The 21,233-nt window shown below is 38.6% G+C and overlaps 1 long non-coding RNA gene and 1 pseudogene across 2 annotated transcripts; one reads left to right on the plus strand and one right to left on the minus strand.

The window, feature by feature from the left end:
* The first annotated feature begins 460 nt into the window (after window positions 1-460).
* LOC146667593 (ras-related C3 botulinum toxin substrate 2-like) lies at window positions 461-4,152 on the plus strand (annotated as a pseudogene). Its single transcript, XR_014911932.1, has 7 exons — window positions 461-711; window positions 1,638-1,648; window positions 1,759-1,868; window positions 2,000-2,062; window positions 2,462-2,621; window positions 2,928-3,061; window positions 3,715-4,152. The product of XR_014911932.1 is annotated as a ras-related C3 botulinum toxin substrate 2-like (transcript).
* A 6,501-nt stretch (window positions 4,153-10,653) lies between these two features.
* On the minus strand, window positions 10,654-11,527 carry LOC146667594 (uncharacterized). Its single transcript, XR_014911958.1, has 3 exons — window positions 11,483-11,527; window positions 10,955-11,147; window positions 10,654-10,822 (listed from the first exon to the last, which is right to left on the minus strand). It is a non-coding gene; the product is annotated as an uncharacterized LOC146667594 (long non-coding RNA).
* Window positions 11,528-21,233: the final 9,706 nt, after the last annotated feature.

Here is a 21,233-nt window from a genome sequence, read left to right on the forward strand (position 1 = left end):
TAAAGTTTGAATCTAAGGAAAAGGGGGTGTCATGTATTGATATGGCTATGTCTTAATGTGATGACCTTTGAACCGGATGTGGTTGTCCGAAGGAAGCCCTGTTAAGTGGCTAGTTGTAAGATGGACAGTGTTCAATAAAGCAACATAAAGACCGTGCTTTATGTCCTGATTCAATTCAGAGTGCTCTGCCTAATTTAGTAATAAGGTGGGCACACAACAAGTGGGCTTGACTTTTGCGCCTATTGGCTGATCGTTTACTATCGACTAGTTTTCCTGGATACCTGCTCCGCGGACGGCTGCCACAGGTAGCAAAAACGTGCTAGGTCAAAGGTCAGGGAGGATGGCGGACTGGTGTGAACTTCAGTCAATTCTGCTCATTTTAGCAGATCAGATAGAGAGGGATCATTTACCTGTAGATACTGTTTTGAGTCGTTTAGATGATGTTTCTGAAATGCTTGGGATGATAATTGCTCTTCAAGATGTTAGCATCGATGACAGCATTGTCGAAAGTTTAAGATCAATTCAGCACCGTGTTCGTTTGGAATACGCCGAGGAAGAACAGTCTTCAAATGTTGGTCGTCCACGTCTTGAAATCCCGGCTGCAGCACTCAGGACTTTAGTGCTGTCCTGGATAACCATCGGGGTAATTGCCGATATGTTTTCTGTGTCTCCGAGCACAATTAGGAGGAGAATGACGGAGGAAGGTCTAAGGTAAGTTTATGCTGTAATTTAACACCTGTGTGAGTCTGTACACAGCATTATTTAGATGTTGACCTTAATTATGACGTTTGATATTGAAATATTATCGCTTACTTTTTTATTGTGAATGTCTAAAATAAGCGGGGCAGCTACGGCTAGTATAATAACTATACTAACTATATTATATATGTCAAAAAATACACTCTGTTAATATCACTAATGGCACAGGAGGATGAGTGTACTTAAGTAGTATTTGCACAGACCTAATGGAAAAGCAGAGTGTGCCATGGTTAGCAGGTGTTTCTACATTTTGGGAGAAAAACAGCAATCAGACTGCGTGAATGTTGTTCTTCCAGCAATCTGAACTCTTAACTCTATAAATATGTTTAAACAACAAACAGAATCACGTATATCCTCCCTAACCACCAGCAGGATCTCAGATAGTGTTGACTGTTTGTCATAGTTGTTCTATGTTTGACAGTTTACGTTATTTCAGTGACTTTTCTATTTCAGGAAATCCATCCATCTTTTTAACTACTGGGTCATTAAGGAGACTGAAGCCTATCCCAGCTGTCATTAGGCAAAGGGCGGGGTAGACCTCGGACAGGCCATAAAACAGGATTAATCTGGTACACTAGTCTCTTTCTTTCTGTAAAAAAAACATCTGTGTCTGCAAACATTTGTGTTATCAGTTTCATTTGAGCCTGAATACATTTGAATATGAATATGAAATTTCTCAAGTTTTTAAAAATGAGAAATTAAACTGTTATTCTACTATGAGACCACACGGGGGCAGCCCTGCCTTATTATGTATTATTCTCTCTTGCTAGACATGGTTAGGATGGCTTTTGTGTCAAACTAACCAAAGTAATGTTGTTGTTAATGTTTTTGTGAACAGTGGTATTTCAAGTATGGTCCTGTTTTTTTCTCCATTACAGGAGTTTCACTGGTTAAACAATCAGTGAATTGAAAGATTGTTGAATGAATGAATAACCAATGAAATGAAAGGTTGCCTATGACTTGTTGGCTGATCGCTGACCTTCTCTACTCTCCCCACAGATTCGACAAATATTGTGATGGTGGACAGCAAGCCAGTCAACCTGGGCCTCTGGGAAACAGCTGGACAGGAAGATTATGACAGGCTCCGCCCACTGTCCTAGCCACAGACGGTACAGACTCACACAGGCACACACAGTAACTAATGGACATAAAGTTACAGAGACAGAACTTGTATAACATGTCAGCTAATTAAAACTGCAGCAGCTATTCTAATTCTTTGTCTCCTTGTCTCTCCATCCAGGATGTTTTCCTAATCTGCTTCTCCCTGGTTAGCCCGGCATCCTATGAGAACGTCAGAGCTAAGGTGAGTTTTGGCTGTTTTTTATGAGGCCTGTCTCTCAGCTGCCGAGGAACAAAATGTAAAAAAGAACAAACAGAACAAAAGCAGTAATTTATTATAGAGGAAAAAAAATAGGTACTTGGATTACAAAATGGAGAAAAAGCCTAAACAGGTCTAATAATTGATGTGAATGAATGATTGATGCTGTGGGTGAAAGTTGGATGATGTATTTCTCTCATCTTTAATAGCTACAGCATATCATTTGTTTTTCATGCCTTCATCCACCTTTCTGTAACACCTGGCATCAGAGCTTCATCTCCCTCCACCTTTGATTCTGTTTTTTGCCTCTAACACGTTCCTTGATTTTGCGTGTTCCCCTTTCTTGCCTCTTATTTAGTTTTCCTTTACTCTGTATTCTGCCAGTGGTACCCTGAGGTCCGTCACCACTGCCCCTCCACGCCCATCATCCTGGTTGGCACTAAGCTGGATCTGAGGGATGAAAAGGATACCATTGAGAAACTGAAGGACAAGAAGCTGGCGCCTATCACCTATCCACAGGGCCTAGCTCTGGCTAAGGAGATAGGTCAGTCACTCTTACTTTATTTGCTTGAAAAGCACTTTAAGATTTGAAGCTCTCCTCACCAGTGAAGATATGAAACTAGCAGATGAAGATGCTAGAGAACTTTGTAGCCTGACTGCCTCTGCAAATTTTTGTTATTCCCCTCATTTCCTGGCATCACAGTAAAAGTATAGTAGCTGTAGTTGACTATAGTGTTCTTTGAAAGTTGAACTTATTCTTCTCCACTACCAGCAAACCTTTCTTCTCTTACTTTGTCTTTGTAGTTCTTTCTCTTCTTTTATTAACATATATGTGTCTTCGCATGTATAGATGCAGTCAAATACCTGGAGTGCTCAGCCTTGACCCAGCGTGGTCTGAAGACTGTGTTTGATGAGGCCATTCGTGCCGTCCTCTGCCCTCAGCCCGCCAAGGTCAAGAAGAAGCCCTGCTCGCTGCTGTAAACGGTACGACTGAATAAAACACAGAGGAAGAGGAGGAAGAGAGATTAGACGTTTGAGAGAAGAGAGAAACAAAGTGAACTCGCTCATTAAATGAACACATAAAGTAGAGCAGAGGTTTGAGGGCTTCTTTTCTTTTCTTTGAACATAAGTCTGAAGCTATTCAATCAAGCCTTTTATTTGTCACATGCAATGTTTACATCTGCAGTGAAATTGGACTCAGTTGCAATCAGACCAGTTGTTCAAATCCATAATTCCTCTTTTAGGTTGTAACAGACCGTGAGAGTCATCCAGGGCAAAAGTAGAAAAGTAGACGAGATTAAACAAGGACATTGAGAAGCCAAGCAGGAAAGAGAAGGAAGAGGGAGAGGAGAAAAGTGCGACTGCCTTCGTCCAGAGCCAAACGAGAAAGGAAACTGTAGACACTTATCACTAAGAGGTGATTCAGAAGTTTGTTCTTGCACATATAATGGACAGAAACATTAAAGAGAAAAGAAAAGACATAAATGAACACAACACAAGACAGAAAAGTTTCACATGCTTTGTACTCAATTTCATTTTTTTGCAGAGGAAAAATAAATTTGTCCTGAATATTGTTGGAGTAATTTTGTCCCACAGGCATCAATTTAACCCCATGATTTATGTGACCTTTGTTTTAGATTCTCACAGGAGCACAGAAGAAGAGAAAAGGACTGCAGACCCTGAAGAATATATGCAAATCTGCCATGTCTCTAATGTATATCTACAACTTTAAACAAAACAAAAAACAAAACAATGTATGGTGTGCAGGTTTGCTATTGTTTTAGAAATGCCAACGAGCTCTTAAGTCCAAATCCAGACGCTGCCCAGACAGGATTTCTTTGTAGCATATATATGTTTAGAGATTATAGACCCTTTGAGTTTAAGTGTAAGTCTGAGAGCAGCATGCTGCCTTCATCTAAAGTACTGCCAACAATATATATGTGTTTCATGAAACCTAAAATAAAAATAACTTTTGTAACTGAAATAAACACAGTGTTTCAGTATGATTTGTTCACTGTGCTGTTTTCAGGGTGATGAATGTAAGGAGCAGAAATGGTCGTTTGTGAGGAAGCAAGCAACAAGCAAACTTGTGTCTGAATAAGATTTATTAACAAATGTATTATTTGTTGTGCTATTAAAATAAAAATAAAACATTTGAATGCACAAAAGATTCACATTATTTCTCCACAACATGTGACCTTTTGGATTGAATGCCTATACTCAACTATGGGGGATATAAAATTCTCATTTTGATCCAGCTGCTGATATCGCCTATACTCTATCCTTATTTACATATTGTGGAGAACAGCATCTTTTTCTGGTGGTGAGTTGAAAATGTTCAGACTCAAACAGCACTTTCAGTTTTGCAGTTTAATGTTTGACCAGCTTTTTTGCCAAAACACCTTCATGTTTCAATCATTTTAGTAATCCTGCGAACAGTTAATCATGTCACATGGTGCTCAAGTCTTCAGCTGTGATTTTATTTGTTATTTAATTAATACAGTTTAATGTCTTATAATATAGATAGCTACACAGGCATACAGAGAGATTGTTTACTTTATTAATCCCCAGTGCGACTGAAGATTAAACTGAATATAAAGCATTTAAAAGAAGCTCAATCTTAAACTCATAACAGAACAGTAATGTTAGTCCATATAAAACTGATGTGGAATATTTTCCTCTTAAATTATTAGGTTAACTTTGATATTTTGTGGTTAGTTTGCCAGGATGATGACTGTCACCTCTCTGCCTTTCTGCAAGAGGCTCCATATGCCGCTGTTCTAGTGGATACTGTAAAAATAAATAAGCAATGATATATGATAATACATTATCATTAAACTCTTAACTATACAGTAGTAGTAAAAAATATTTTACTACTTTCCAAATATCAATGAAAGTATAGGCATTCATGTAATAATAATAATAATAATTATTATTATTATTATTGTTATAATAATAATAATAATAACAATAATAATGAACATGAATTATGTTTCATTCACAAAATATTTTCTCTTGCCAGTTAGTATTGTATTGTAGTGGTATTGTAATTTTCAGGAGACTGACAGTAACAGAAATTGATTCCATAGATAAGAAATCAACATGGACGTGGACCGCCACACTGCAAAACATTTGGTCATTTTTTCTGAATGGTTTATAGTTATGACCCTATTAAGGATACACAGAAGACAATGGACGAATGGACAAAATAAAACATGTAGAGTACTTTTCAAATTCTTTTTGGTGTTTGCTCAAATATGGGACCTTAAATACGTTTTTTTTTAATAATATAATTTAACTAGACCATACCTAGAATTTTTTGTGGTACATTTCCCTGATGACAGATCCTGATTTAATTTCATGGTTGGAAGGACCAGGAAAAATTCTAAAAATTGTTTGAGTTGAGACAAAATGACCCTATTAGCAAATCACCATCGGTTTAAGAAAGGACACAAAAAAATTCAGTTAACATACAAAATCTGATATGAAAGAGGCAATATAGATAAACTACTGTCAAACAATAACATTTTTTGAGATTGAGCCCATTTGAATATAACAGTTTAATTTGACAGACAAGCACATCTATGTAATACCATAAAAGTATATGTTGGTGTACGTGTGTGTGTGTGTTCAAGACATGTTTGCAGTTGGAAGTGTAGATTCCTTTTGTGAACAGAAGACAGTTCTTAGATAACTCAGTGCTTGTTACCCCGGGCTCACGCTTCTCCATGTCGCAATCTGATAGATGAGTCTGCTTTTGGCAGTTAGCAGGAAAATCGTACTTGTTTGACTGCATTGTGCAAAGTGTAAAGTTTGGTGGAGCGGGGCTCATGACGTGGGGTTGTTTTTGTGGAGTTGGGCTCCACCCTGAGTCCTGACCTCTGCCCGTCAGAACACCTTTGGGATGAATTAGAGCAGAGACTTTAAGCTCATCCATCATCAGTGTCTGACCTCAAAAATATGTTTCTGGAACGGTGTTCTGCATGCGGTGTTCCTGAGTTCACTGATGTTATGGTGTGTAAAATTTTCACCACTGGATGTCAGTAGATTGCAGATTGCGGTTAACTTAGTTCTGTTTTTTTATACCCATCCCAATCATCCTAGCTATGTTGTTAGGATGTTAGATAGGAAGCACTTAAGCACAGAAAGAAATTGCTTATCTTGTATAGAGTGCTTTGAATAGAAAAGTGCAATATCGGAAGTAGGCCATTTACCACAATGTCTCAGAACCCTACTGTGTTTACAAATCAAGTAATTCTGTGAAATGATTGATTGATGACTGTCCTTCTCTGATCCCCACAATGCCTCACAACTACTTAACTAATGGGATGGTGCATAGGCAGCCAGTCAGCCTGGGCCTCTGAACACACAGTTGCTCAAGAAAATTATAGCAGGGTCAACCCATTGTCCCTCCTACAGATGGTATACAAGCATACTTGCAGTTCCAAAAAGTTAAACTTTAACATTAGTCTGCAAGCCTAAAATTCTGTTTGTGACCTTGGAAATAGCTTAATAAAAATCAAATCACATAGAGCACTTACATCATATCACACACACACACACACACACACACACACACACACACACACACACACACACACACACACACACACACACACACACACACACAAAGGAATGAAATTCATCTCTTTGTGAATGAAATGTTTTTTTTATATGTTTTGTTAATAAGTGTTATGTTTTTTTAATTTTTTGAAATATGTATAGCTAAAAAAAAATTTTGATCAGGTAACAAATTTACAGTTATTTCAAAGTGTCCTCCAGTTCTTGCAAACAGCAGCAGTTGTCCACATGATCTATATGTCCACTGTATTTTCAGTTTTGTTGTGTGCTGAAAGCTCATAAATGCTTATCATGTTTACTGTTTCTTTGCGATCATGAAGATGTGTGGCTTTCAGCAAAGATACAACTTTAGTTATTTTGTGAGGTTTTGCCAGAATGATCAGAGGTTTTTTTTAATCATGCGAAGGACAACATAATTTTCTTCATTATTGACCCAGATCCTAACCCCAAGTTGCTCTTCGATGTATCAATTGAAGCATGAATGTGTGTGTGAATGTTAAATACAATGCACTTCAGAATAGGAGAAAGTGCTTGTATGAATATGTGAATGGGGCATGTTATATAAAGCGCTTTGAGTGCTCTTGGAGAGTAGAAAAGCACTATATAACAATCAGACCATTTACCATTTATCATCTGAGTCTATGATGTTGACATCAGTGAAGAGATATCTATCCATCCATCTACAAATCATTTTTAGCCATCATACTGAAACCAGGGAGATGACACTGGGGTGAATCCAGAGTACTTTTTTACAATCTATCCCAGCAACTGGCATTGTGGTTTTAGTCAGTTAATCCTGAGCAGTCCATGTGTTTTTGAATGTTACTGTACTGCATGCATGCATCACTCTTTTCTGCAGGCTGTAGATTCATATACATGTTTGCTTGCGGCTTGTATCAGGATTCTTCTTTTCGGTCAGAAACCTTAGGCAGGGAAATACAAGAGAAAACAGGTCTAAATAGTCAGATGCCAGTCAGCCTAAACGAAGGGTTTTGAAGTGTAAGATTTGGCATTGTGTCATAATGAGAAAAATTGCAGTCTGTGTAAGTTTCAGACCACTACAAATCCTAGTGCAAAAACCATCTTTTTATTTCTACTCAAAAATAACTTTTATGCGATAAAAAATTTAAGAGTTTTTAGTATTTTCTGTGATTTAGAGATATTTGTAAATGATCACGGTAACCATAGCCCTTATTTGGGTGCTCATGTCATTGCCCACATGAGCACCCAAGTTTCTCAATAAGATATAAGAGGCCCCAGGTGGAGCAACCTCAAGCAGCCCACTCAGGGACTCCAAGACAGCCGGGTACTCTGAACTGTCATTCGGCACACAGACAACTGTCAGGACCCGTTTCTTGAACCAAAAGCACAGGACCTGTTCCTCTCTCCCATTGGGAAAAACTCCAACGCACAGACAGCAAGATACCCACCCCGGCCACTGTGCTTTGGCCTTCTCCATCACACTGTTTCAAGGCATGGAGTGAAATCACAACATTACATGCAATCCTGGCCTCCCTTATGAGAAACTGCACAAACTGGCTAAGCTTGGAAGTCTTCTCTTCTATCATCGAGACCTTTCTGTTCCACCTTGAAGTCAGCCCATCATGAAGCTTAGAGAGGATTTTTTTGATTCTCATTATAGTCATTAAGGACCTGTAGACCCTTAATCTGGCTTTCAGCAGCTTCACAGCTACGCTGGAAGTCTACAAACACTTAAGTTCTAAACTGTCCTTGGAGCCAATTCTAGGCCATGCACTAAGTTTATCTCTAAAGGCTTTGACAATAAGAAAAGAGTTTTCAAATCTCTCATCTAAAACTTCCCATGGTGCTTTATAAGCAGCCTCAGTGCCTAACAGGAAATAGTTTTCAACAGCCTTCTTAGCTGGTCCACTAACGTACTTGCACAAATAGTAGATTTTCTCAGAGGCTGGTGTGTTTTTTTCTTTTGATCAAAGTTTGAAAGGCAGCTTTCCAGTTCTTATACTTTGGTGGGTCACAACTGAATGTAGTTGGCTTTGGCATAGGAAGATGACTAGCACTAATAGAATCTGCTATGGCAAGTGCTGCAATGCTACCGTCATGCTGTGGCTGTATAATAGCTTGTTGTGGTGAACATCTGTCACATATGTGAGTTACATATGTGACTTGTGTGATGACTTGAGTCTCCTTCCTTTTCCCTTTCAGATTTTCATGCAAGTAGTAACTGCTTAATTTCTTCTCCTGAATCTTCATCTTGCTCTTGCTTTTACACTTGCATGGATGCCTTAGCAGCCTTAACTGTTTGAGTGCTTCCAATCACTCCAGTTCCTTGCACTTCTCTTCCAAAACCTTTCGCCTGGCAGCATTTTCAACCTCAAGTTTTGCTTGCAACTGTGCTTCTTCTTCCTCCATCCTTAAACATCATCTACAGGCCTCAGCTGTTTATTCTGCAATCTGTCTTTTATTTTCAGCTTCCAGCTGCAGAAGCTCTGCTTGCTGACACTGTTGTTCATGTATGATTTTCAATGTTGCTTGAGCTGCAGCGATTTTAGCAGCAGTTTCTTGTCCGCTCACAGATGATGCGCTGGAGGACTTAGAGGTGACTCTTGATGACCTCCGAATTTTCCTTTCCGTCCAGTCCATCCTTTCCAAAATGTTATTCTGACTTATGAAGCGGTGTTTCATCATTAGGTGTCCTGCAGCTGATTGATGGCATGTCACGAACCCGGTTTCCATCTTCACAGTGTCAATTTCACAGTTTCTGAAGAACAAAATGATCTACTATCTGAAACTATATTCACACCACACATAAGGTGTGTGGTTTTATACACATAAATTTACATTTCTGAGAAAAAGTAGTTCTGGGATAGAAACAAATCACACCACACATATTTCTTGTAGAGCTGATTGTTTAATTTTTTTTCTTGAAATCTTATTTAATTGAATTATTTTCCATTATTTGGTGTAATGAAGTTTTTTATCCAACCAATGTAAGAGCAGACCTTCAGAGAAACAGCTGATCCGCTACAGACACATTCCTCACTTCCAACATGAACACCATAAATCATGTTGTTGAATAACACTCCACCACCAGAATCACCCTGAGAAAGAAAATATAATCCATAGGTTTATTTTAAAACATCTGATAATGGAGAGTAAACGTTAGCAGCATGGCAGCTCACCGGACATGTGTCCACTCCAGCTTCTTCATAACACATCGTGTTTCCATTTGGCCATAATAATGGTGAATTACATGGAGTGAGATTAAGCTCACAGTTAACAACATGCATCTTTGCACACCTGAGATGAGGCGGTTCATCAGGGACTAAAAAAAAAGAGGAAAAGAACAAAAGCTACTCAGTGTTTCATGCAATGAAATCAGATCAGAAACACGCTTTCACTCATTTCTGGAACAAAATGTGTGAAGCTGAGCAGCATTTAAAAAGGAGGGAAACTGAGAGTATATCCACCATAAAATCAAATAAATACTGCATGTCATCACAGTTGTAAAATTAAAAAGGTTCACAAGCCAAAATCAAATTCTAAAGTAAGCTAGAAAAATGAAAAAATAAAATAAAATAGGTCTTACGTGCGATGTTCTGTAGATCTACTAGATAACCACCAAGGCCTGCAATTTTAATTTCATTTCCTCTACAAATTAAAGAATAATAATTAATTAGTCCATCCATGTGTTGTGAGTACAAGATAAATTCATATGATTGGAGTCCACAGGCTGGGTATTTCCAGTTCACTATGACTAAAGCTAAATTAACTTTGAGGATTCAAAAATTAAACATTAAATTTCTGATTATTCTCTGAATTTTATGCCACTCTCATATTTTATTGTCCTTTACTCTGGGTCATGAATGCATCTCCTAAAGTAAAGAGTCTTATTCTCATTCTAAAGCATACTTGCAGATTTGCTTTAAGCATGTAAGAAAATCTAAATAATTCAGGTTACAACAACAGTTTAAAAAGAAAACCTATCATGCTTGTGTTGGAACTCACATGTTCGGAGGAACGGTACAATCAGGTAACTGAACAAGGTCAGTCCTGATCGATGCTGGTGAGATTTTCAGTAGCATGATGTCATGTTTTCCTGTTTGGTCCTCAAAGATTTGGTGATCCTTAATTGTAACCATACTTCCTGGACCTGGATGAATTCCTACATATGCAGACATAGTCCTAAACAATGGAAATGGTTATAACAAAGTCTTTATTATGAAAATAAAGAACAAATATCAGTAATGATTTTTGCCTCTGGCCTTTTCGATTCTGTCTAATCTTAAGTTTTAAGTGAAATTCTCATTTTCTCACCATCCAGGTTGATCTATCCAACAGTGAGCTGCAGTTAGAACCCACTCTCTGTGGATCAGAGAGCCTCCACATCGAGAAACAGCTGTTCCTTTGGTTGCAGTTATTTTCACATGGTACAGATGCTTGGTGTTTTCACAGTCATAACCGTTGAAGATTCTTTTGTGTAAATCCAGGACTGCGCTCTCTGTGACACCTGAAATAAGCCCAGTAATTTACTTACAAATAGTTGGTTCACTGTCTGAACAACATTATCTTTCTCAGCCAGTTGTTAGGCTAAAAAGATTTATCATAAATAACTGATGAAATTCAAACATATTGTATGAGCGAGTGTTCCTGATACTGGGAAATTCTGACAAATGTACAAAACTGATATCAAAGGAGAAACAAAGAATTAGAAGGACATACATGATATTAACACAAAACAAGCAAAACAAGCCTTTATTAACATAGATGTGTCATAACCTAAGGAACAGCTCAAACAGACAAAGTTCAAACAAGCACAGGAAGTGAGTGCAGTAGTTCACTTACCAACCCACAGGAGGAGAAGGAGGAACTTCAGATGAGCCATTGCTGTCATTCAGCTTGCAGTGAATGCTGTGCTGGGACCCTTTTAAGCCTGTTCTCACTGTGTTAGTGATGGATCCACCAATCAAAGAGCCTAATGTTATCAACAAAACCCCATTGGTTCGTTGGGACAGTTTTCATGCAAATGTTGAACATCTCTTCATCTTAACAAAAAAGTGTCCTCATTATTTGTAGTCTTTGTCATCCACATACTCCAGGAAATGATACTGCATTTGTTAAATAAGTTGTTTTTTAACAGAATAATTTCAAAGTTGAAGTTAATTTATACACACACAACTTTTTAGGGTGTGTGTATATCTTTTTCTAAGAGTAGCATAAAGGAAAAACTATAAAACATCTGTTCTTCAATTAGCAAGATATTGACTGACTTAATTTAACAATGTGTTTATTTTCTTTTTTGTTTGTATTTTGTATTGCACTTTCCTGTATTTTAATAAGTGATACTGCTGAACAACTACGTCTGGCTCACTGAGCACAAAACTCGGGGCCTTAGAATTTCCTGTTCAGTTCAATACTTGCTTATGAGAAGCAACATTTTCAAGAAGCAACACATATCAGTTGTGGTAACAGCCTTAAAACCTTTCTCTGTGCCTCTTTCAGTGGTCAGCTACTACTTTCTAAGTTTTTGTTGGTATTTCTTATTCTTTCAGCGCAGCTTAGTCATTCATGTTCGCATAATACTCATAATCAAATATAAATCAATTTTTGGATAAAAAGTTGTTTGACATCCTCCCTGATCATATTCTTAGCTTTTTAATAACAGCACAATTTTAATAATAATCAGTTTGTTTCTTTGATTTTTCATCATATTTTTCTGATATTCACTCTGTGCTGTTTCAGATCAGTTTGTGATGTGTCCAGGTGACAAAGCCTTTTGGGTCAAATTTGTGATATTTTGCTATGTAAATTAAAGTGGCCTTTGTCTTGACTGTTGTCACATATGATGATGTTTCAAAGGTTCTGCTATGGGCTCAGATGGTGCAACAGAAGATTAAATTTTTAGTTTTATTTTTTTCTTACCCGGACTAAAAACATATGCAGCAGTTTTTCTCAACTAGTCTGTAACACTTTCTGACATGTTCAGACACCAGGAATTCCTTGTGAAAGAAGACAGTGCGTTTATTTACAGTGAGAAAACACCAGGTGAATATATGTACAGAGTGCCAGTGAAAAGGCGGTCCGGGGCTCCAGGGTCCGAAGGAAACAGGGAAAGGGTCCAACATGCTCCACTCTCTCACAGAAAAGTCCAATTCCTCTCCTCCGCTGCTCCTCTCGCTCACATACTCAAACTGTGACCACAAGTTTGCATCATGGCGCTGATCCAGAATCCTTCCCTTATTGTTAATTCCTAGTGCTATAAAAAAAAAGCGATAAGAATAAAAAAATGAAGTAATAAATATACAATAATGTATGTATGATGATTCAATTTGTTTGACTATCCACTCGGTGCAGGCACAACGTTTATGTATTATTGTATAAAATACAATCATGTATTTTCTTTAAAATGTGTTTTTTGAATATCATAATTACAATAATCCAATCCATAATTGTGTTTTCTTGTCATTGTCTTTTCAAAGCAAACAGGAGTTTAAACCACAGCAGTGAAATATGAGCTGAGTCAACTGAAGGTGAACAAGAAAGAGCCTGACACAGCTGTTGTGTTGTGCAGTTTCACCTGCAGTATATAACATATCAGACTAGAGTTATGTCCTACAGCTTCGGTTCCTGAGAGTGTGAAACGTTAACATGGTCCTTGTGTGTGTGTGTGTGTGTGCACAATGTTTCTTTACAAGTGAAACTAGAACCACTAGATATGTGGTTCTAGTTTGGCTCTGTTGGCTCTGCTGCTGCTTTGTTTGCTTTACTTCCAAACTTTCTGCATTTAGCAGCATTTTGCTGTTAGCTAATCAAACAGAGGCAAGCAGAGAGAGTCTGTCACCTTCCTCCCTAAACTTGATTAAATATTACCACAGTGTAATAGTGTACATATAGTTGAGGACAGAGAGACAAAACAGGTGAGATGAGGAAGTGAAGAGAGAGCGTTATGCAGTTTTCCCACTCCCACCTGATAAAACCATCTGTTTTGTTTCTCATGACACTTCTTTCTCTCTGATTCTTTCACTGTCTGTGAAAACAGAAGACGTTATTCATAGAGTTGTTGTTTTTCAAGGTTTTTATTTTGTTCTGTTCCATTTTGGCATTTTGGCATTTTGTCTTGCACCGTATGAGTGCTGCACACTTTGGAGGAAGAATGAAATTGTTGCTAATAGTATTTTTGTCAGACTGTGCCATGTATGTCACCATAAATTCACTCAAAAGTCGTGTTTACCGTTCTAAAAGTGCTCTACATGTACTATGGTCCAGTGGGTGCTGCACAGTCTCCTGTTCTAACATTTAATCAGTCTCTTGGTGCTACATGACTCGTGCACATGAGCAACTAACAGATGATCACTCGAAACAGGAAGTATCTGTGCTCAATTTTCAGTGTCATGGCAAACGCTGTGGAGGATATTTTATGATCACTGACCATAATTTCAAAATACTTATTTGAGAAGTCGTTGTAATATTAACTTTGAGCCTTTTATTTTTGATGACAGATCATATTGACTGATTGTTCTGAGAGGCTGTGGCTGAGAATATTATAAGATGGAATCAGAAAAGGAAGATGAAAAAGGAATAGAGAAGGACACGGGGGAAAGAAAAGAAAAATATAAAGTGCGATGATGCAGAGTAGAGAGAGTAGATGTGAGATGAATCAGTAAAGAAGTAAGAAAAGAGCAGCCTGCAATAGTCCACTGTTAGTATAACGTACAGTGGGATGCAAAAGTTTGGGCAACATTGTTAATAGTCATTATTTTCCTGTATAAATCGTTGGTTGTTACAATAAAAAATGTCAGTTAAACAGACACACACAGTGATATTTGAGAAGTGAAATGAAGTTTATTGGATTTACAGAAAGTGTGCAATAATTGTTCAAACAAAATTTAACTCACTAACAACCTTGGAAGAGATTTTTATTTGTTTATTTTGCATAGGCTATTAGTATTAGGGACCCACTAATCCAATAGTTTGATTAGATATCAGTCCCATATTTACAAAAAAACCTTGGTCAGATATTGGTGACAATGAGCTGATCTATTATTCACTTCTTTTTTTTTTTTTTTTTTTTTTTCTGCCTGTCCCATTTGGTTCTTTAGCCATCAGAATTGTTGTCTGAAGACCAACAAGGATACCCAATGGATTTACTTTGCCAAATGGATCATCGTGGCATTGCCGTATTGGTCCATTTGGTCGATCTTTGTTTTTATTATTTATTATATTTTATTTTCAGATGTTACAGACGGGACAGACATGAGTGAGAGATAGGAAAGGGAGGAAGAAAGAGGAAGGAAAGGAAAAACAGAAGGGGAGAGGGACAGTGAGAAAGGGGGGGAGAAAAAAAAGTTAAAATCTCCTGGATCACCTGTTGAGAGAAGAATAGAAAACAAGCAAAAAAACAAAAAAAAAACAAAGCAACATACTAAACACAACACCATCGCATTAATCTAGCTAAGTGTAAACAGCAGTAAATACTAAATATTCAATGTTGTTGTGCAGCACGCAGGACAGATGTGCTTCGAAGTAGCGGCCAAGAAAGGTGTAATTTAAGTCTACGAGCAGTGAACACCCGTGTACATACCTGTGTGGATCAGCGCGCTTGTATTCCAAAGGTTTCTCCATGTAACGATCTGCTAGGGAGTGTGGGGGGGGGCCACAGCCCCGTCCTCCAGGGTATGAAGCAGGTATGGAGGAGATCAAAACTCCAGACATCCAGAGGCCCCCAGAACACAAGAGACCATGGCAGACCAACAGAGGGGCAGCCGCGCCACTGTCCCAGTAAGAGCTGAGGAGAGTCCCAGATGAGGGTTCACTCAGCAGCCGCGGAGCAGAAGCCAGGGGGAGTTGCAGTGACGCGCCCGTGAGCTCCGCCGGCCGCCAGCTGTGCCTGAGTGACCGAGCCCCAGGCCGAGAGGCAGGTAAGCGCATAGTCCCTCCTGATAGCCCTCAATGTCTAAGTGTATATTAAAATTGAGAGGTGGGCAACGACGCCAGGGGTGAGGTGTACACCCTGATGGTAATTTGGACTCCGTGATTGTGCCCACCCCCAAGATCCTATATGTATGTGTAATGAGAGTGTGATCTATTATTCACTTCTGGTTTTACTTCAACATGCCACAGGAGGGCTAACGTAGCATGGAAGCAGCTAAGAGCACAGCAACAGTAGTGTGGGCGTGTTTTGCCCCACCCACAAGTTAATTATTGTAATTATTACTTGACTTGAAAAGAATCAGCCTTTTGGGATTTGCTTACCTGGATGACTGAGCATGCATCATCTGGACGTAGCGTTTTCAGTGAGAGAAACGTTTCGTCACTCATCCAAGTGACTTCTTCAGTCTCAGCTGACTGCAGGTTTCCCCAGTCTTATAAACAGTACATTTGCAAAATGACTGAAACTAGCACCACTGATCCCATTGATCAATGGCCTTTGATCAGTAGTTGTTCATCAATGGTCATGAGAATCTGTATATTAATTACCAAGGAACTGACCTCCCAGACCATTGTTCATTCAGTGGTGCTAGTTCAAATTTAAAGGTTCCTTGTTGATTGATATGAATTTTATTTCATGTGAATAATCAGTAATTACTTATTAAAAGCACTATGTCCAGGTCATTCACTGTCATACAGGTTCTGCTGTGTTGATATATATTGGGCAGCCAGATGTGCCTTCTTCACCTCCAGAAGTGTTTTTAATTTTGAGATGTTGCTTAACTGGTTAAAATTGGGAGCTGAATTGGAAAAATGTTTCTTCAAAAGACCAAAGCTCAACCAGTAACAGCACGAGGTGGAGGAGAAGTGAGAGACAGACTTCTTTTCTTTGGCAGTTAATGTTGCTGTGCCCACAGTTCCTTATAGTGGTGAAAGATAAGTAAGTAAGCACTGAAAGTACTTTTTTAAAAAAAGAAAAGAAAAAAGAAACAGCTGCTACCCGACAGAACTCCTTAATGCCATTTGCAAGTCAAATTCACCTTTTAGGCTGGTAAGAGGACACAGGAGCATTTTCATCTTCATGATGTTTTATTGCTGTTTTACTGCTCTTGGAAATATCAGTATCAGTTCTACAGTAAAAAAAAATTGCTCCTGTCATTATTTTATCAATGCAAACGTGGTCATGGTAAATGGCCTGTATTTGTATCGCGCTTTACTAGTCCCTAAGGACCCCAAAGCGCTTTACACAACCAGTCATCCACCCATTCACACACTGGTGATGGTAAGCTACATTGTAGCCACAGCCACCCTGGGGCGCAAGGACAGAGGGCGAGGCTGCCGGACACTGGCGCCACCAGGCCCTCTGACCACCACTAGTAGGCAACAGGTGAAGTGTCTTGGCCAAGGACACAACGACCGAGACTGTCTAAGCCGGGGCTCAAACCGACAACCTTCCGATTACAAGGCAAACTCCCAACTCTTGAGCCACGATCACCCCCACGATCGTAGTTTGCATCTGTACACAATGCAAACTACAGCCGAGGAAGGCAAATCAGAGACATCAATGTGTATTCATACACTTCCTTTCATAATACTCATTGTGTTGTCTATTGTCTATTCTCTGCTCTGCTGACTATATACAATTTTTGAAACAGAAGATACATCCATACATTTCACAATAACTACTGGAGCTGCTGCAATTTTGGCTTCCAGATGTAAGCCAGAGACATAATAACAGGAGAATTCTAGATGGAAAAGTGTGCACAGTATGTGTTTTGGGGTTTGAGGGTACTCACTGTTTCTGCACTCAAAGCTCACAGACTGACAAAAACAACATTTTATAAGTAAAATTTAGTCTCTTTAAATTTTTGTGCCACTTGTATAAAAAGGTAAAACAGTGGTAAGTTTTGAGTTTGCAGGAGATGTTTTACTTCCAGTCAGCCTGCAGATGGTTAGCAGGTGATACTCCTGCCGTTGGCTTATCAAACAGAGGAAAGCTGTTAACTTATTCTCCCTCAATGTGTGTTTGATAAAATTTACATTCTTATAGTTTTAAACACGTTATTATAAGCTGCTCTTTTTATGACTGTAATTTTGCACGCAAACACAATAATTTACTTTGGCCAAAGTGTCTTGCAAAATACTGCACAAAATATTTTGTAAGTTCTTCTTATATAAACTTTCAGGAATTTATTGGTGATGACAGATTATATTGACTGATTCTTCTGGAAGGACAGAAAAATAAAAACTGGAGGATGCTGAGTAGAGAGGGTGGATGTGAGATGAGGCAGTAAGAGAGTAGGTGGATAATAGAAACTAATAATAAGATCATCAAGAGTTAATAAATGTGATTAGTTTCATCATTTTTATTTTAGTTTGTTGTTTTTGGTGAAGGAATGATGAAATTATACCTTCAGCAACGACTAGTGAGGCGAAAATGAGAAGCTGTTGTGTTTCGGTGTGACCACACGGGGCAGTGCTGTATAAATGTTGTGTTTTCTTACCAGGCATGGTCTCTTTAAAAATGCCCAACAGAGCAACAAAATGACTTTAATTATATGCTCTGTGGTCAGTTGTCAGTTTGTGTTGTTTGTTAAGCTTTTTGTATGTCAGTATGTCCAGATAAACTTTGTTCCTCGTGGTTTACTTGATACAAACCGTCGTATTATGTGTCCTTGCATTAGTGTGATCAGGGCCGTGCAGAGAGGTTTAAAGGGGCGGGTGCTCAAAGTTAAAAAGGGGCACATTGAACCAGGTTGAATAACAACAACACACATTCATCAAGAATCTAATATGGGAAGGGCAGGGCTGTGTTGATCTGAGACTGCAGACATTAAAAAGTCCATAGGAGAGAAGGTAGCTGATTAAACAAGTGTCATGAGATAATAACAAAATGCAAAGATTGGTGACAGCGCTTGGAACCATAAGGCAACAAAAAACTGTGAGAAATGAATTAGGCTCTGCCTGTGAATCACTCTTTGCTTCTCTTCTTCCTTCCATCCCATCATTTCATATATCACTCTCCACTTGCTGTCTATCTGAGAACAAGGCACAACTTGCTATAAACTACAATCTAATTATCCACACCTAACAACTCTTGCACTTAATCTATAATAAAATGATGACAGTTTAATGTTATAGCCCTGCCTTTAGTAGCCTCACACAGCTCCTACTGTTTCCTCCTCATGTCCTTACCAGCCATGTCTGGACAATGTTATATCATGAGTAATATTTTTTTTTAAATCCATCTAAATAAAACAAACACATGCACGCACACACAGTGACATTTTAGACCTTCTTCAGAATACTGTATATACTATGGGCATCATGGTGCTGATCCAGAATCCTTACATTATTATTTATTACTAGAGCTACAATAATAAAGCAATGAGGAGGGGGAAGTAATAAATATGAAATAATGTATTTATGATGATTCCATTTGTTTCACTATCCACTCTGTGCAGGGCAAAGCTTATTACATTTTTAAACTGTAGAGATACAATCATTTTACTGCTGTAAAATCCAACTTTTGTCTTATTTAAAATATAAATCTAATATAATCTGCTTCTTAATGTATGTTCTTTAAAATACAGCGTGTGTTTTTTTAATATATTATAATTATAATAATGCATAATTATGTGGACATGCATATTAGATCGTTTTTTAGTGAAATATAATCCCTCCAGAAAGGCAGGAAAAGCTCTGTAACTTGCTTTAAAACTAAATATGTTTCTAAATACTTTAAAACTAAATATGTTCCCTAAAACGGTGACAGAGCTACAGACCCATGACAGCCTTACACAGGTAGCCAGCAGCTATGACCAGCACTACTTGTGCAGTTAATAAAAGGTCAGGTAATGTTTGTCGCGCTGTTGCACACACAGCACGCTCGTTTGTTTCAGTTCGTCAGTTGCAACAAGACAGCTTACCAACGTGTACGTAATAAGCTAATACTCCTTTGTGCTACACACTACAGTGTGCGCTGTACACCTACTTAGTGGTTTTGTCGCATCAGTCTGTGTCTCTGAGTTAACTTGTGTTTCTCCTACAGCTCCGGACCGTTAAAAATGCGCGTGCTCTTTGTGAGCTCGTTCCCGGCTCGTAACCAGCGCGTTCTGCCGTCAAGGGCGATCATTGGTTAAATGTGATCATGTGACTGATGCAAGCCAGATCCTTTTATTTAGCAAAACTGTGATTAATAGTTAAATATTATTGTTGAGGGGCACAGACAGGACTCCGCACGCACACACACATATAAAAAAAAATAAAAAAATTTTAAAACTTGCCTCAACAAAAGGGCACTTTGGGCACCCATCAGGAAAGGGGCGGGTGCTCAAGCCCCTCTAGCCCCCCCCCCCCCTCTGCACGTGCCTGAGTGTGATGGTGTCTGTGGCATGTCAAAATCAACTGAAAACAGAAACTTCTGACTTTCTGTTCCCCACAGATTTGCCAGCTACTCAGCTAATGTGATGGTGGACAGGAAACCTGTGTGTCTGGGACACAGCGGGACCCACTGATGCACATCTAGTAACACATACAGTATTTAATAATCTGTATTTAATCTTTTAATTAAAAAAAATAGGAACATAAATTTACTTAACAATGATACAGAGTGAGTGGAACATCCTGAGAAAATCATGACTTAGCTCTAATGTCAATTATATGTTTCAAATCATTTAATATATTCAAAACACTTAATAATAATAATGGATTGGATTTATATAGCGCTTTTCAAGGCACCCAAAGTGCTTTACAATACCACTATTCATTCACTCTCACATTCACACACTGGTGGAGGCAGCTACGGTTGTAGCCACAGCTGCCCTGGGGCAGACTAACAGAAGCGAGGCTGCCATATCACGCCATCGGCCCCTCTGGCCAACACCAGTAGGCAAGTAGGGTAAAGTGTCTTGCCCAAGGACACAACAACCAGGACAGAGAGCCCAGGGATTGAGCCGGTGACCTTCCGGTTACAGATGCGATTCCCAACCCCCTGAGCCACAGTCGCCCACTTGAAGATATTCTTTTCAACGAATGTCTAAGTTATTCCTAAGAGATTGAACTTAGAGGTAGTTCCATCTTTTTTCACATAACCACATCATAAACTTCATGTAAAATGCTGACTATAGCTCACACATATTCTCAGCACAGTCAGACATTTAAGACTAAACAGCAGGTGGGGGATAGTCATAGGTAGGGTTGCCAACTCCCTGAAAAATAAATAAGGGACACCTCGTGGCCAAGGCCGGGCAACCCAGTTGTCTTCACCCTTCCCAGTGTGGTAGCTCTTTTTTTTTTGTGTGTGAAATTATTTTTTAACCATTTGACTTGAATTTGATTTAAGGAGATGCATATTCTTTGTGATATGACCATATGGGAAACAAATGATCATTTAGCCATTTATTTTTAGCTCAAAATGACAACATTAACACAGTAAAACAGGTCTCCTTCTTAAACAGAAGCCTGTCATGCTTAACTTTTGAGAATATAAGTAAATCTTTCTTTAAAAGAACTGTCCTGCTTAACTTAAAATTATATAAATTAATAGAAAGCAATAGAACGAAAAATATTCTTGTAACAGTGCACATATAGTGCATTTAGTACAATTGGCTTCAGTTGAGGTATTATTTCAGCTTTTCTAATGCTAATCAGCTGCTCCTGTTTGTAA

The sequence above is a fragment of the Rhamphochromis longiceps genome, linkage group LG6 (genome assembly GCF_057381845.1).
Source record: "Rhamphochromis longiceps isolate RC_006_pf linkage group LG6, R_longiceps_female_GT1.1, whole genome shotgun sequence".
Classification (NCBI taxonomy): Eukaryota; Metazoa; Chordata; class Actinopteri; order Cichliformes; family Cichlidae; genus Rhamphochromis; species Rhamphochromis longiceps.